Source organism: Eptatretus burgeri, chromosome 6 (assembly GCF_056783735.1).
Source record: "Eptatretus burgeri isolate ZD-2024b chromosome 6, Ebu_testis_v1, whole genome shotgun sequence".
NCBI lineage: Eukaryota > Metazoa > Chordata > Myxini > Myxiniformes > Myxinidae > Eptatretus > Eptatretus burgeri.
Window position 1 is genome coordinate 94,869,138 of NC_140966.1, and position 16,223 is coordinate 94,885,360.

The following is a 16,223-nucleotide window of genomic DNA, read 5'->3' on the forward strand; positions in this document are numbered from 1 at the left end:
AGTTTAGCAAAACTTTAGCCCCGAATCTTGTCGCAATTGCACATGTGTAGAGAGGAGTGAGATAATTATTTTCATCTTTGTGCTTGTCTGGCAGTGAAACAAACTTGAAAATCATTCCAAACAGGAAACTCACTGTTTTTAAAGATGTTATAAAGGACACAAACACTAGGCACGAATAATCAATGTAACATGTTAAACAAGGTGGTGTAAAAAGATGCTGCATCAATGGTGATAAACTCCCCCCCAAATTTTTTTTTCTACAAACTTTAAAATCTTTATTTCATTTCACTAGAATCATATGCTTTAACTCTGTAGAACACAAATCGCCTTTTTGGCACTTTCAAAACCCTTCCGTTTAGTAGGATTTGGAAAAATATTTTGTCATCACGACAAATCAAATTTTGTCACTCGCAATCCCCACCTTCCAGGGTTTCCAGGGCACTCGCTGCCAACCATAGGAGCAGCAAGGGCCTGCCCACGAGAGGGTTGCAGCAAGGGAAAGAGAGTGGCATCTATACTTGGGAGAATTGCGTGTCCAGCCCATGTGTCACCCAAATAACTCGGATGGCAGAGCACTGGTAGGTTTTCCAGAGGATCTGAGTTGATTACTAAGATGTGTATATATATATATATATATATATATATATATATATATATATATATATATATATATATATATATATATATACATATATGTTTCCTGTTCATTTATAATCATATGCATTCGTTTAACAAGTTTTGTGTGACTGTACTTTGATCTTCAGGTTGAAGTACTTGTACACATGCTTAGTAGCTTTGTCCTCATGTTATGGGGTCTTTTTTAAACCTTTATTATGCACAAATATGCGTTTATTAACAGAGAAACTGTAAATAACGTTAAATAAACAAAAACTATCATTGTTTCCCAGATTCATAAGCTTTTGTGACTTTTCAAAAACCTTCAATGATCTATAAATACCCAATATTTTTCTTTAACAACTTTGAGTTGCAAGGAATATTCATTACAAGGATATCAGACATTAAATGATTATTTGATAGTTATTTTTGCAAAAGAAAAAATAAACGGAAGAACAAAAAAAAAAAACTAGGAATTTAATAATAATAATTTGGAATTCCTCCACCAATCACCTTTTCTATCGATCCAATCAGATAGTGGGGCAACTTAGCATAACAATTGTGCATTTTGTGAGGAAAGCACCAAATTTGGCACACCAGGAGCCTAACATATTATGAACAGATTTGGATATTGGGCCATCTCAAATTCAGCTGCTGATGGCTGTGGCAGCCATTTTCCACTGCCATCAAAAATTTTGAGATGGCCCAATATCCAAATCTGTTCATAATATGATAGGCTACTAGTGTGCCAAATTTGGTGCTTTCCTCACAAAATTCACAATTGTTATACTATATTTAGCTAAGTTGCCCCACTAAGAGACTCCCAGAGTGAATCCAATTACAATTGTGGAAGAAACAATTCTAACACCACCGATAAGACAACACCGGTTAACATCCTGCACAGGAATGGAAAGATTAGTGATCGAAATCTGCACAAATCTGAAATTAAATACCACTGAGGAAATGTTGTTTTTTTCACATGAATTAAGTAATTCACATATCTTCATGAGCATTGAGGCTAATAGGATGACCTAGAGGTAGACACACTCCCTTTAAGTCTGGGTTTGAATCCTGACCCAGCTATAAACTGCCATCCTGGTATTTCACAGGCAGGGTAATATTTCACACAGACGTCCCATCTGCCACCATTTGATGTGGATGTTAAAGATCCCGCGGTGTCCTTCGGCAAGAGTCGGTGAGCTATCGCTGGCACCCTGAATAAATTACAACTTCCTGCCCTGACTACTGTTGGGAGAGGGATGGCAAACCACCCAGCATGACCCCTTGCCAAGAAACTGCTTCGGCAGACTGAACGCTCTGTAACACAGAGTACGGTACATCTGTCAGTTGGCCATTAGCATTGGCATTTACAGGTATTATCTCAATGTGGGGATGTTGGGAGGGGGGTTCACCACACATGCGTGGTCCAAAGGACCAGCTTATCACTGCAGACCGACCACAGCAAGAGCTGAACGGTTTTGCTTTCTTATGATTCTGAGCACTAAGTATGCCCAATGAGGCTTTAACACCAGCAAGAGCCTTCCAAAACCAGGGAGATGTCAGTTGTATCAGAATAAAAGTTTATGTTTTAGCACCCAAAAAGATACAAGCAGACTTTACGATAAACAGGTGTGTCCAATTGTCACTTGATATCCTGACAAACTAAGGGGATTAAATCCACTTCAAGGTATACGCTTCAAATGTCAATGATGGTGAAAAGCATCAAGCAAAGTAAGCAAACACATTAAATGGGATTCCATATTCTCCAGCTTGATGCTTGTAACGCATATTGATTTTAATGTGTAGTTTCCGATGAACAAACCTCGATGGACAATCTTTGCAGTCTGGAAACATTGGCACTGGCAGAGAGACCACAGATGCTGCAGGTCTGCGAGAACAACTGGGTCAGGAGGATTGCAGTCGTGAAGAGGATGGAAAGAAGGATGGTGGATGAACTAAGGGAGGAGATTGGTGGGCAGATGAGCTTGACATGGAGATTGGTAAGATGCTCGGTGAATTGGGCTGGTCACGTGCTGTGGATGGGGGAAGAGAGAATGGCAAAGGGAGTGGATAGGTGAGGGAGCAAGGTATAAGGAAAAGAGGTCGACCGTGGATGAGATGGGGAATTGCTTTAATAATGCTTTCAGAATGTGAGTCTCCTCGATGCAAGAAGAAAGAGATTAATTTAAAGTGACGTGGTTTTTTTTTTTTTGTTATTTAAAAACATGCCTGGTGTTGGCTTAACAGGTAAGGTGGTTAGCTTAAGATCTTAGGTTCTTGGGTTTGATCCCCTGTCAAAACGTTAAATAACAACAGGTGAGTTGACTCAGCCTGTCATCATCCTTCCGAGATCACCAAAATGAATACCAGCTTACTGGAAACGGGGCACTGCACCAGTGGCACAGCCACGCTCCCAGAAATTATGCGACCAGCAGCCTAAGGCTGCATACGAAAAAAAATGTAGAAAAACTGTAATCAAGCAGAACTGCACAATGAGGAGACTTCCATCTTGTGCTTCACCACAATTGCAGCCTCCGAGATCCATGTACTGGGATGGGAGCATAAGAAATGCAGAGCACGTTCCTGCACACAGTCACCCCCTGGATGACACCCCCATCCCTCGTCCACCAAACAAAGCAGCACCTCAGAATGTGAACCTCAGAGTGGAAATTAGGTGAAAGACTGTATAAAACCACAAGTATAACCGCACCCCCCCCCCCCCCACTCCTCATTCCCTTATATCCTTGCTGCTCTGTTTCCTGATCTTCTCCTTGCAAATATCACTTGACTTCGAGACAGGGCCTGTACTTTGTGACACCTTTCAAAATCCGCCTCTAATGGCACACTAACCCTACTATTTCCACGTCCTCCACTTCACTTCAGAGCTTAGAAAGACACCTGCTTCCACTGTGTCAGGGACCTCATTAATACTGACCTCTACCTCACCTCTGAACAAGCTCAGGTCACCACTGGCTGAGGTGAGCTCCCAGCCTGCTTCAAGAGGTTTTCTAAACGGTTTGGCAGAAGGCTAAGGAAGGGTTGATTTGGGATATTTTAAAGTTGTGGTTACAAATATCAAACTTTTGAAGTGGGGAAATAAATAAATGTTCTGCATTATGACCATCGGTTTGGAATCGTTATCCTGTATTCAGGTTGAAATATTATTACTGAAGTCTGCAACTTGGAGCCAAATAAGAAGGTTTGGCTCTGCATTGTTAAATGCTCTGTCGTATTTGAAATGTGGATGGAATCCTGCAATTTGCTTGAAAACAATTTGTACATTTAGTGCAGTTTGTATAGCAAGATGTTTAGAACTTCATGATATGCAAGTGCGGTCAAATCTCGTCAATTTGAATGCCTGACATTTCCTTCCCAGCAATTTAAATATGTATCCCTATGTTTTTATTAATTTCAATGGTACCATTTCAAATATAGCATTTTCAAGTTGGAGTTCTCTCTTGTATTATATGGCATTCTGTTCACTCAGTTGTACAAAATACGTACTGTTACATTTGGCTGCATGGAAAAAACGATAAAGGAACTCTTTGACCTCGCGCCGTTGCCAGATATGCCTCCGCCCACATTATTACATCATTATATGTTCTTGTACCACATTTGATTTTAATTCCTGAACCCAGATTCAAAATATTAAATAACTCTGGCTGCCAGACCAAATGTCCAATCAGGTTGAAATTTAAAACATATTGTTGCGAATTCTGGCCCGCCTGGCGTGCGATCGGCCGCATACCGCTAATGGCAGCCGCGTCGCCCACCGGGCGGACAATTCAGTCGTGACCCTCCTGGAACTACCGCCGGGAGCCAGTCACGGGTGGGGGTTTAACCCCACCACGATCATGCCAATTGCCCACCCGCGCAGGATAGGGTTGCTTGCCAAATTCGACCTACCTAAGTACCTGCGCGAGTAGTCGACTGGGTGATCGTACCTCGCCGCAGGTTAGCCAAGGACACGAACCGCTTAAGCAGTCCGTTCCGTGCTACAGTGATAACCGAGCGGTGTTTTGACTTATGAGTACCTTTCAAGTAACGTGTGTCGATGTGTGTCAACGATCACATATCATGCGTACAACTTATTCCCATCGCATGCAGAACGTGTGTCATACGGCAAATACGTCATAAAATTTTCAACATGTTTAAAATTACAAGAGCTACTCCACTTAATACGACGTATGATAGCGTACTTTAGCATTCTATTCATGCATACCAAACTGACCCATACCGTATTCGACGTGTGCCAGCGTTTTAGACGCATTTTCAGAGGTCGGCATATGCTGGCAAGATCGCCAAGGTGTGACTGCGATGTTGACACTTCCATTTCTGCGGCGGTTATGATTTGAATCGTTGTGCGGCAGCCTTTTCATAACCTATGCCACGTCATCGTCGACGATGTGTGCAGCACGCTATGCATAAGTTAGACTATCGTTGGGCATAGGTTGTGAAGGCCGACAACAGGTTCAGCATTCGTTGGTATAAGCTATCTATAACACAACGAAACGTTCTGTGTCCGTTACTAATATGTTGCGCATAAGACCAAGTCGTTATGAATACGTCCGAATCTTTAAAAAAAACATCAAAAGTTCAACGTAAGCCATCGTTTTACATACATTTTAATACGTTACCATTGCTGGTTTAAACGTCAATGTGTGACTGGGCCTTAAGCATTGCTGTCTGCACTGTCGCTGTTTATTCGCCAGTAATTGATGAACCCGGCCCGGCAGCTGAAGGGGGTGTAGCATTTGGATTCTCATGTGTGTACTACGTGTGAATGTCTTTATAGCTGTGGAGGAACTCTGGGAATGGTTTGAAACGGCAAAGCGCTTACCTTGTGTTGACCTTCTTGGGTTGCTTTATGCAGCTTCTTTGGCTGGAGGAGTGTGGGAGGGGTCAATTATTTATGTAATCCTAGGCACCTGGGTTTAGTTGATTCGGTGAGAGCTGATTGGCTATTCCCTCCATTCACAAGTGAGAGATGTGGGTAGGTCTTTCTTTCTTTATGTATTGCCTGTTTTTGGCGTTTGCACGTGGTACATGCTTGGGAGCTTCATTTGTTTGCATTGCTGTCTGTGCTGTCGCTGATGATTTGCCAATAAGTGATGAAACTGGTCCGGTATCTGAGGGGGTGTGAAGCATTGGGATTCTCATGTGTGTACGATGTGTGAACGGGGTGTAGTGACCCCACTTAAGAGGTTGACTCATTTGCAGTTTGTTGCCTTTTGACATGGGGAACATGTATGTGTTTAGGGCAGGAATATTAGAATCTTATAGTCATTGTGCTGGCAATTGCTTACCGACATTTCGCAAGGGACAGCGGGGAATCTTTAGCTTCCACCAACTATTGCTGACAAATGGCATGCCAGTTTAACGTCCATATGAAGAGATGGCACATGCATGTATAAATCAATCACCCTGACCAGAGCATGAAAAAAGGAGAAAATATAACACCATTACTAAATAAATTATCCAGAGAAGAATTGGGGAACTACAGACATTTAAGTTTGAATTCAGTTGTGGGGAATGTGTTGGAGTCATTAATTAAGGAACATATATGGAAATATTTGAATAAATACAAACTAATTATAGGCAGTCAGCATGGGTTTACCAAAAGTAGTTCCTGTCTAACAAATTTATTCAAGTTCTATGAAGTAGTTTCTGACTGTATAGACGAGGGAAGTGCAGTGCATGTAATTTTGCTAGATTTTCAAAAATATTTTGAAAAGGTACCACTTCGAAAGCTGTTGGCTGATGTCGAGGGCTTTTGGAGTGGCTGATAGAGTATCGAACTGGATTGGAAACGAGCTTAGTGATAGGAGTGGCTGTGAGTGGGAGAATGTCTGCTTGGGGGGATTAAGTAGTGGGCACCACAAGGATCAGTCCTTAGACCATCATTATTCATAATTTACATCAATGGTTTGGACCTTAGGGTTGAGTCGGCACTGGCATAGCGAGGGGGGGGGGTGAACGGGTCAGCCACCCCGAACGGCACTTTTGGGGGGTGGTTAATTTGTTTTGTATCTATCATCCATCACTGTCGACACTTCTGAGGACAATTTTCACATGGTGTGTGAAAGCACAAGCACAGGGAGGGGTTGGCCCCGCCCCCGATTTGCTGATCAATGGTTGTGGCCAATGATGTCTCAAAGAGAGGGGGCGGGCAAAAAGGAGCGCACAGCATGCTGGGAAACTAAACTTGAAGACGAGGCAGCGAGGCGCTGGTGTCTCAATCTTATGTTTGTAGCTTATTCCTGTGTTTGTAGCTCATTCCAATTCGCTGTTCTCATCTCATTCCTGTGTTCCCGTCTCATTAGGGGGCATACCTAGAGAGAACACAAGTATTTGACACCCGGGGCGGACCCTTCCTTCAGCAACCCCCCCCCCCCTCCCCGAGATGACTAATTTTAAAAATCAAATACACAGAAAACACATCATGTGTGAAAATAAATTTCAAGCAGTAGGTTGTAGTAATGAACCTGTAGTAAGCAAAGTGAAAATAAGAAAATTGATTTTAATTGGTGCAAACCGCTTCAATATACCTCATGTCCTTCCTTCCATCCATTCGACAAAAATTAAGAAGAACCTTTCCAAACCACTATGTTTCATTCGATAATCGTTTGTTGTTGTTTAGTTTTTCTTGTTGTTGTTTAGTTTTTTTGTGTTATTCTTTATTTGCATCAGCACAGTAAGGTCACCCCACCTGTTGGGGAAGTAACCGTCAGTCCTCTCTGGGGTCACTTTTTAAGCATTGTAGCAGCTTCACTGTACAACTTCCTTCCAACACAGTGTGATTTTTGTTTTTTTCCAGGATATTTGACAAAATAACAAATAATAAGAGTCTGGTACAATAAAGGAAGCGGGCGGGGACGATCAACTGGTGTTCTATGTTTATATTTGACCTATATCTTACACGCGCCCTTCTCGTTAGGGAACTTGGACTCAAGATTATTTTGGTAAGTGTTGCAAATAAATTGACTTTATTCCTGAGTTACTATCTTCAGTAATTAATAATAATATAATGGTACTTGCACCGCCCTCCCCGCACCCCCCTGAGTACGCCAATGTGTCTCATTCCTGTGTTCCTGAACGCTTAGTAGGCCAATGACGATTTTGAAAGGTGGAAAACAAAGGTGTAACTGTTTATTTGCAAATGTGCTGTACTTGATTCGATTTGCAATAACGTTGTTTAATTAGGCTTTGTGTTTAATTCAGCGTGTGAGTTACAAGGGGCGGCAATTTGACATCTTGCCCCAAGCGGCATTTTTCCTCGATATGCCACTGAGAGTCGGCTTTCCAAATTGGTAAATGCTACAAAGCTTGGAGGTAATGGAGACAGCAGAGAGGGCGATGATCAGATTCAGGAAGGTCTGGATACATTTAATGGACAGGGCAAAATATTGACAGATGCAGTTCAACAAAATGAAATGTAAGGTACTACAGTTGGGTAAGGACAGTTAAAATAGGGATTACATAATGCAAGGTGCAGACTTTGAGCATGTGACATAGGAGAAGGAGCTGAGAGTGTGTTGTCACCTGCACACAGTGACCAGTCTTTGCCATAAAGGCATATAGCTCTTTCAAAGTTGCCATTGGCCTCTTGGTGGCCTCTGATCAGCCTCCTCCTTGCTTGCTCATCCATTTTGGATGGACGGCCTGATATAGGTAGGGTCTTGGTGGTACCATACGCCTTCTACATCGAAATGATTGTCTTGACTGTGCTCCAAGCGATGTTGAAGGCCTTTGAAATGTTTTTATACCCATCCCCTGATCTGTGCCTTTCTACAACTTTATCCCGGAGGTCTTTTTGAAAGTTCATTTGTGCTCATGGTTGAGTCTTTGCTGTGAAATGCACTACCCAGCAGAGGAAACCTACAGGAAGAGCTGATTTTATTCTGAAATAATCAGAATCACTGCAATTTAACACAAGTGGAGGCCAATTAACTTGGTGTGTGATTTTGAAGGTCATTGGTTACACCTGAGCTGATTTACAATTGCTATTATAAGGGGGTTCGACACTTATCCAACCAAGATATTTTAGTTTTGTATTTTTAATTAATTTTTTGAAATTTGTGGAATTTCATTTTCACTTTGAAGTTGTGGGTTACGATGTGTAAATAAAGATGGAAAAAGTCTGATTGAATGCAATTTAATTCCAGGCTACAAGGCAACAAAAGGTGAAAATTTTGAAAGGGGGTGTAGATGGCAGATGCAAGCATGCAGCAGAACAGTGCCAGGCAGCTATAACAGGGCTTTAGGTTTTATTTGCAGGAAGATAAATTATATATCAAAAGGGGAAGTGTTAAATCTGCATAGGAATTTAGTGAGGCATAATCTGGCATATTGTGTAGTTTTGGTCACCACATCTTAGGAAGGACATCGTTGTGATTGCAAGGGCACACAACATAGAGCAACGAGATGGATCCCTGGTCAAGCTGGACTAAAAGCTATGAGGAACGATGAAAAGAGACGACTTTTTACATTAGAAAGGAGGCGATTATGACAGGATCTGATAGAAATGGTTAAATTAGCAGAAGTCAATGGTAAAAATACTGTGACAGAAAAAAAAGGAAGAAGGAAAAGGAAGCCTTTTATTCTTGCACTGGTTGAAAGAGATCAAAAAATTGGGAGATTCAACAAGGAATGTCTTGAGTTGTATGCATCTGGCACGTCAAGAAAATCAGAGAGTAAAATGGGTTTAACAATGTCTCGATTTATTCCAAAAAAAATCGATTGGTAAACTTACCATCAATTATATGAAGATAATTTTAGGTGTAGGAACTGAAGGTACAGGCTGTCCACAAAATCTTGTTCCGGTTTTAAAATTGTCTTGCAACCAAACCAAAAGAGATACAATGATGCAGTTTGTTTCCATTTTGTCACATAATTCTGAGTTTCTTGTGTCCTCAATACACAACCTGCACACATTTAGTGGCTCATATCACATCTAATAGATAATCCACCTCAATCTACGTGTTGGCCAACATACACACTACTGATGCAGTTGGTTATCCTTGCACAACGATTTTCATTGTCAGCAACAGAGGTTTGGAAAAAAAAATCCTTGACATACCTCCACAAAAAGAAGTCTGTGGGCATCACATCTGGAGACTGTGGAGGCCAGGGGGCTACCCCACCACATCCAATCCATGTAATGGGGGAAGTTCTCGGTTCTAAACGTTGCACAATCTACATTTGCGTAAGATGTAATCTCTTGTGTGCAACTTTGTTTTTAAGCTCACCTGGAATGTAGTTCCGGGGAGCTTATGGGATGGCGCATCATCCGTTCGTTCTTCCGTCCACAAATAATTGCAATTTCTTCTCTGATTTACATTATAATTTCCCCATACATTTGGATTAATTTGAAGCAACCTTTACTTTATCATTTTTTTTCTTCTCTCCAATGACTCGAGGAGCATTTCCGCTTTTTCAAAGATGACAGACAGACAGCATTAGCCTATTATTACCTCCACCACCAAAGGTGGACGGAGGTTATGTTTTCATGCCTGGCTGTCTGTCTTTATTTGTCTGTGAGCAGATCTCAAAACATTGTGGACGGATTTAGCGAAGCTTGGTGGAAAGGTTGTGTGTGTGACTGATTAGATTTTGGTGAAAATCTGGATAGTCTAATTTTTAAAGTGATTCTTCACCATTGAGAGATAGGGACAAAAACGATTTATAAACACAATTTCTCAAAACGTTGTGGACAGATTCGGACAAAACTTGGTGTAGAGGTTGAGTGTTTGACAAGGACAAATTGATTGGATTTTGTTGAAAAGCCAAATCTGGATATGAGAATTTGTTTTTTTTATGTTCTAAGTGGTTCTTCACCATTGGGAGATGGGGCCAAAAACGTTATGTAGCATGATATTTCAAAACTTCATGGATGAGTTATGACAGAACTTGGTGGATGAGTAGGATATGTGACCAAGCACAATTGATTAGATTTTTTGTTCCGGTGTAAATCCAAATCCAGCCTATCATTGGGATAGATTATGTAAACTGTTCAGCCTGATGGAGGTATGAGCTCTACTGAGTACCGTTGTAGTTCTTACTGCTTCAACCTCTTCTGCATACAATTGTATTTCCCTGTTATCCTTAATTACGGATCATTTCAACAGCGCATTGGAGCTCAAGGGTGAAGCTCGATTAGTTGCTTTGGATATCTCAAAAGCCTTTGATAAAGTGTAGCACAAGTGTCTGCTCCACAAGCTTCAGTTGCATGGTGTATATGGAGTGATGTATTGAATCATTTTGGTTTTCCTTGCAAATTGCAAGATGAGGGTGTACTTGAGGGTCAATCTTCTCCTACTTGTTCCATCAATTCTGGTGTTCCACAGGGCTCTGTCCTTGGTCCCACTCTGTTCCTTGTTTATATCAATGATCTTCCTGATAATGTTCTGTCTCAGCTAGCCATGTATGCTGATGATTCCTCACTTTACTGTATATCTGCTGATTTACTCAACACTCCTCACAATGAGGTTGGAGTTTCCCCGGATAATGATTTAGAGAACGTGTTGAAGTGGGGGCATGACTGGCTGATCACCTTCAATGCAAAGAAAATTAAATTGTTGTCCATGTCGTGCTCCAGAAACAGGTGCACATGGGGTCTTTAACCCGAACAGAAACATCTGAGCTTCAGATTCTTGGGCTGGACATGTCCTCTCACCTCCGTTGAGATAAGTACATTTCTGCTATTCCTAAGAGTGCTTCCAAGATAGTTGGTTGTCTTTATTGAGCGCAGAGGTATGTATTTACCTCCTGATGCTGTCTTTTTTTTACCTGTAGAAGACTACTGTAGAAGTCCCCTCTTAGAGTACTGTTGCCACATTTAGGCTGGAGTACCAGCCTGCCACTTATCTTTACTTGATCGGCTCCAGAAACTCATGGTTAATCTGGTTGGTCTGGAAATGGGTTCAACTCTTCAACCGATCTCTCACCGTAGATTAGTTGCCACTATTAGGTTGTTCTACAGATATTTTCATGGCAAATGTTTTGCTGGACTCTAACTTGGTTACTCTTGCACAAGTGTTTGGACACAAGACTCGGTTTGCCATCTCTGCACACCCATGCACTGTAGCTGATCTCAAGTGCAGAACGAAAGGCTATGCAGATAGTTTTATCCCTCGTACTATCTCACTTTGGAATTCACGACCTGGATTGTGCTTCCCATTATCCTATGATTGACCCAGCTTTAAGAGGAATGCCAGTTCCTACTTCTTACATATTTGAGGTTATGTCACATTTCACATGGCTTCCGCTGCTTCCTGTGTCCTTGATGTTTTCTGTTATTTTTCTCTTTCTTTTGTTTGGTTTTGCTTTATCCATGTCTATATCTAACCCTCACATAGCCCCTTACCTAGAGTGGCTTTATGCCTTGTTTGGGGCAATTCCCCCCCCCCAAAAAAATGTACTTTGTCATTTCCACCTCCTCTGTCATTCCCCTCTGCATCTCTATGTGCTTCCATCTTCTCTCCCCTTCCATCTTCTCTCCTCTCCCCTATTTCATTTAAAGCACTGCATATAAATAAAGTTATTATAGTCCTGTATAATCCACATGGTTGTTTTTTTTTTTCTCAACATTGATATAGCACCAAGCACTTTTGTTTCACTGCAACTTCTACATATATCAATATCAATCTACATATATATATATATATATATATATATATATATATATATATATATATATATATATGTATATATGTATATATGTATATATATATATATATATGTATATATGTATATATGTATATATATGTATATATGTATATATATATGTATATATATATATGTATATATGTATATATATATGTATATATATATATATGTATATATATGTATATATATATATATATATATATATATATATATATATATATATATATATATATATATATATATATATATATATATCTGGTATAGTAACATTCATAGTATTTTACATTACAAACCAGGAGAAATTAATGAACAAAAAATATATATATGAAGAGGAAAACAACAGAAGCATTCGATTTACATTTGCCAATCATTTTACATACATCTGAGGATTTGCCACTCAAGTGGATACAGACAGGCTCAACATTGTGCTCTCCCAACACACCTTTCAGCCTTACAGGCCAGTTTTAAAGACTATCTAAAAAAAGGAAAATATAATAGTTAAGGATTGACAGAATGGCCGAGAGGTATGCACACTTGCCTCTAAGCTGTCTAGCCTGGGTTCGAATCCTGACCCAGCTATAACCTGCCAGCCTGGTGTTTCACAATCAAGGTGATTCATCTTAAATGGACGTTGAACTGGGTGTCCTCTCTGCCAGCATTCGTTGGTGGATGTTAAGGATCCCACGGTGTCATTTGCGAAGAGGATAGCTATTGCTGGCACCTTTAACAAATTACAATCTTCTGCCTAAACTTTAGTTGAACGTCAGGCCTGGCCACCCGGTTTGTGAAAGACTTGGGCCAAAAAAAAATTCCCCAGCCAACCTCACAAAAACGTGGGAATACTTGAGGCTGTTAAAGAAGGAGGTGTTGCAAAAATATAAATACAGTAAACCTGGTGTTGGCTTTATGGTTAAAGATGTTGGTTTAAGCTCTTCGGGTGTTGAGTTTGATCCCCTTTTACCATTGAATTAATACCAGGTGGGGTTGATTCAGCCTGTCATCGTTCCCAGGTTGGTGAAATGAATTCTCGCTTTCTGGTAATGGAGGGCACTGCATCAGTGCATAACCCTGCCCCCAGAAAATTATGCAACCAGCAGCCACAGGCTACACAAAACAGCTAAAAATATAAATCAAGAGCCAGTCTTAACAGAGTTATCCATGATGAGGCAGAAGGGAACAGAACAGAATTGGAGAGTAATCTGATGGTGCCCAATCAGGCTTTGAACAAACCCAATCTGGGTGGGAGCATCATGCACCTGTTACTGATAGACCCAGGAGACTAACGTTTGCAAGATACTTTGGGATCACCCTCGCTAAAGGGTTGGCAACATAGGTGTGTGTGTGTGTGTGTGTGTGTGTGTGTGTGTGTGTGTGTGTGTGTGTGTGTGTGTGTGTGTGTGTGTGTGTGTGTGTGTGTGTGTGTGTGTGTGTGTGTGTGCGCGCGCGCACCTCTTTTTTTTAGTGTAATTTCAATACAGTACATGTCGTCTATTTAGTCATTTCCTTGGCGCACTGAGAGTGTGTCAGGGGTCAGCACAAGAAGGCGACCTGCATGAGCCCCATGGCTGGTTACAGCAGGAATTTGGACATTGGCCTGGGTGCTGGCCCTCAATGGGCCACTCTTGTGAAAGGAAAGAAACTCGAGATTCTTGTACATTCACCAGGAAATTTTGATGGATGCGATCCCATCCAGTAGAGGGTGCATCCGTTGATGCATTGTCCTGCCTGCAAAGCAGCAGGATAACAGTTCATACTATGGTCAGGAATCAAATCTCGACTTGACAGCTCAAAGTAAGTTACGTCTGAGATATCCTGTCAACCCCATTTTAGGTTGTTCAGCAAGCAACCCGAACAATCCGTCTCGTGACAACCTCTATTCATTGTGATCTGACCTTGTGCTATTTCTAATTGGTACAAACACACAGCTGAAAATGACATGCTTGGTGGCAAACTCTTTGCTCAGGCATTGAATGATGGAACCTGTTTAGGCACAAACGAATAAACTACTTAGTTGTTAACAATCTCCTTTTTAATGAGGAAACTAAAATTACCAAATGAGGTTAATCGACTGTAAATGGACGAGGTGTGTGTGGTGTGTCATGTTTTTTTTTTGTGGAGTTCTACTGGAACGTTCTGATGTAGATTGTGATACACCCAAATGATCATCATGACCTCCTGAATTGATTAGGCTAATTAACGACAGAAATCCGTTTGCATTCCCATGTTTTAAACACACGCCAGGTTAAGGTATAGAAAGCAGCTTAATACGTCCTTCCACAGTCTGGCATTTGCATTCCAAAATAAATAAAAAAAACAAAGATAACATTGTAACAAAGCATATCTTAATCAATAATAATATTTACAACAACAATAATAATAGCGGTATCATATGGCAACAATAATAACGAACAGATAATCCCCACGCTGGCCCCAAGCACATCTGGGCTTGGTGAATGGCAAGCTAATGCTCAAGCAGTACAGCAGGTGGGTATGCAACAAGTCTGTGAAGACCAAAGAAAATTTGGTCTATCGGACCAATGGGCTCACTCGTACTCAAAGTGGATGACCTTGATTTGCACAAGATTTTACCATGAGCTTTGATTGGTTCTTAGCATGAAATAGCTTCCGTGTTCCCAACAGATATATATATATATATATATATATATATGTATATATATATATATATATATATATATATATATATATATATATATATATATATATATATATACACATATATATATATATATATATATATATATATATATATATATATATATATATATAGTAATCTGATGAATTAGATGTGTATGCCCCGGATAGAATAGGTGTACCATATCCCTGTGTCGTAAGAGGCGACCAGGGTTGCTTCAGGAAGGGCATCCGGCATAAAACCTGTGCCAAATCACTATGTGGATCATACAGATGATCCGCTGTGGCGACCCCTAATGGGAACAGCCGAAAGAAGAAGATATATATATATATATATATATATATATATATATATATATATATATATATATATATATATATATATATATATATATATATATATCCAACAACATGTTGAGAAGAACAGAGAGAAGATTATAGTGGACACTTACATAAACGCAATGGGACGTAGTCAAACTTCATGGTGACAATCAACGAACAGAGATGGTTCCAGAATCAAGGACAAGTAAGGGAAGTAAAAGGAGTTAAATATGAGGTCCCTTAGTGACAAGAATATATAGGCCTCCAGTATGATGTGGTGTGATAAGGAGGAAGACTTGACGAATGGAAGAATGGGAGAAAATGTCAAAGGGGTGTGGGGTGTACTGCTGTCGTAAGGGAGATGGGTGTTCAGCAGTAGCATGAGGGATGGGCTGGAGAGGTGAGGGAGGGTTGTAAGGCCTGCCATGTGGAAAGTTGTTTCACTCATTATATATTTTGTTGACAGCTTGATGTGCTGACACAGGTGAGAGAAAGCACGAGGCTCTCGCCTTCCTCACGCGCATGCCTGGGAAGATACAAGGTCAATGCCTGGCTGGGAGTGGAACAGGCTGACAGCACCAATTATGGAATAATTCGAGTGCAGTCGTGGAGAGAGATGTTTGGTAAGGATGATGTATTAAAATAATGTCTTGAAGAGCCCATGTTTGTTTCCACAAACACTTCTGAAGAAATAGATTAAATGCACCTGTCTGACTCATTGCACTCAACACTCAGCAGGTATATTTTCTTGATCATTGCAAAGATCAGAATATTCAGGATGCTCAGGCTAGAATGCTCCTTTATGAGTCATTAGCTATATCCTGGCCATTTATCTGATGAAAAAGATGATCAACAGAACATAACCCTTACCCAAAATTGATGGTGGGGAGAAATGCAATGGAGCTATCTGATGGATTGCAGAAACCAGCCGTGATGAGATCGAAATACATTTTGCATTGCGCATTCAG

General features: G+C 40.7%; 1 long non-coding RNA gene across 1 annotated transcript; it reads right to left on the minus strand.

The window, feature by feature from the left end:
• Positions 1-701: 701 nt before the first annotated feature.
• On the minus strand, positions 702-15,556 carry LOC147025371 (uncharacterized). The gene is made up of 3 exons (XR_015059476.1): positions 15,387-15,556; positions 2,438-2,648; positions 702-1,932 (listed from the first exon to the last, which is right to left on the minus strand). It is a non-coding gene; the product is annotated as an uncharacterized LOC147025371 (long non-coding RNA).
• Between the last annotated feature and the right edge of the window lie 667 nt (positions 15,557-16,223).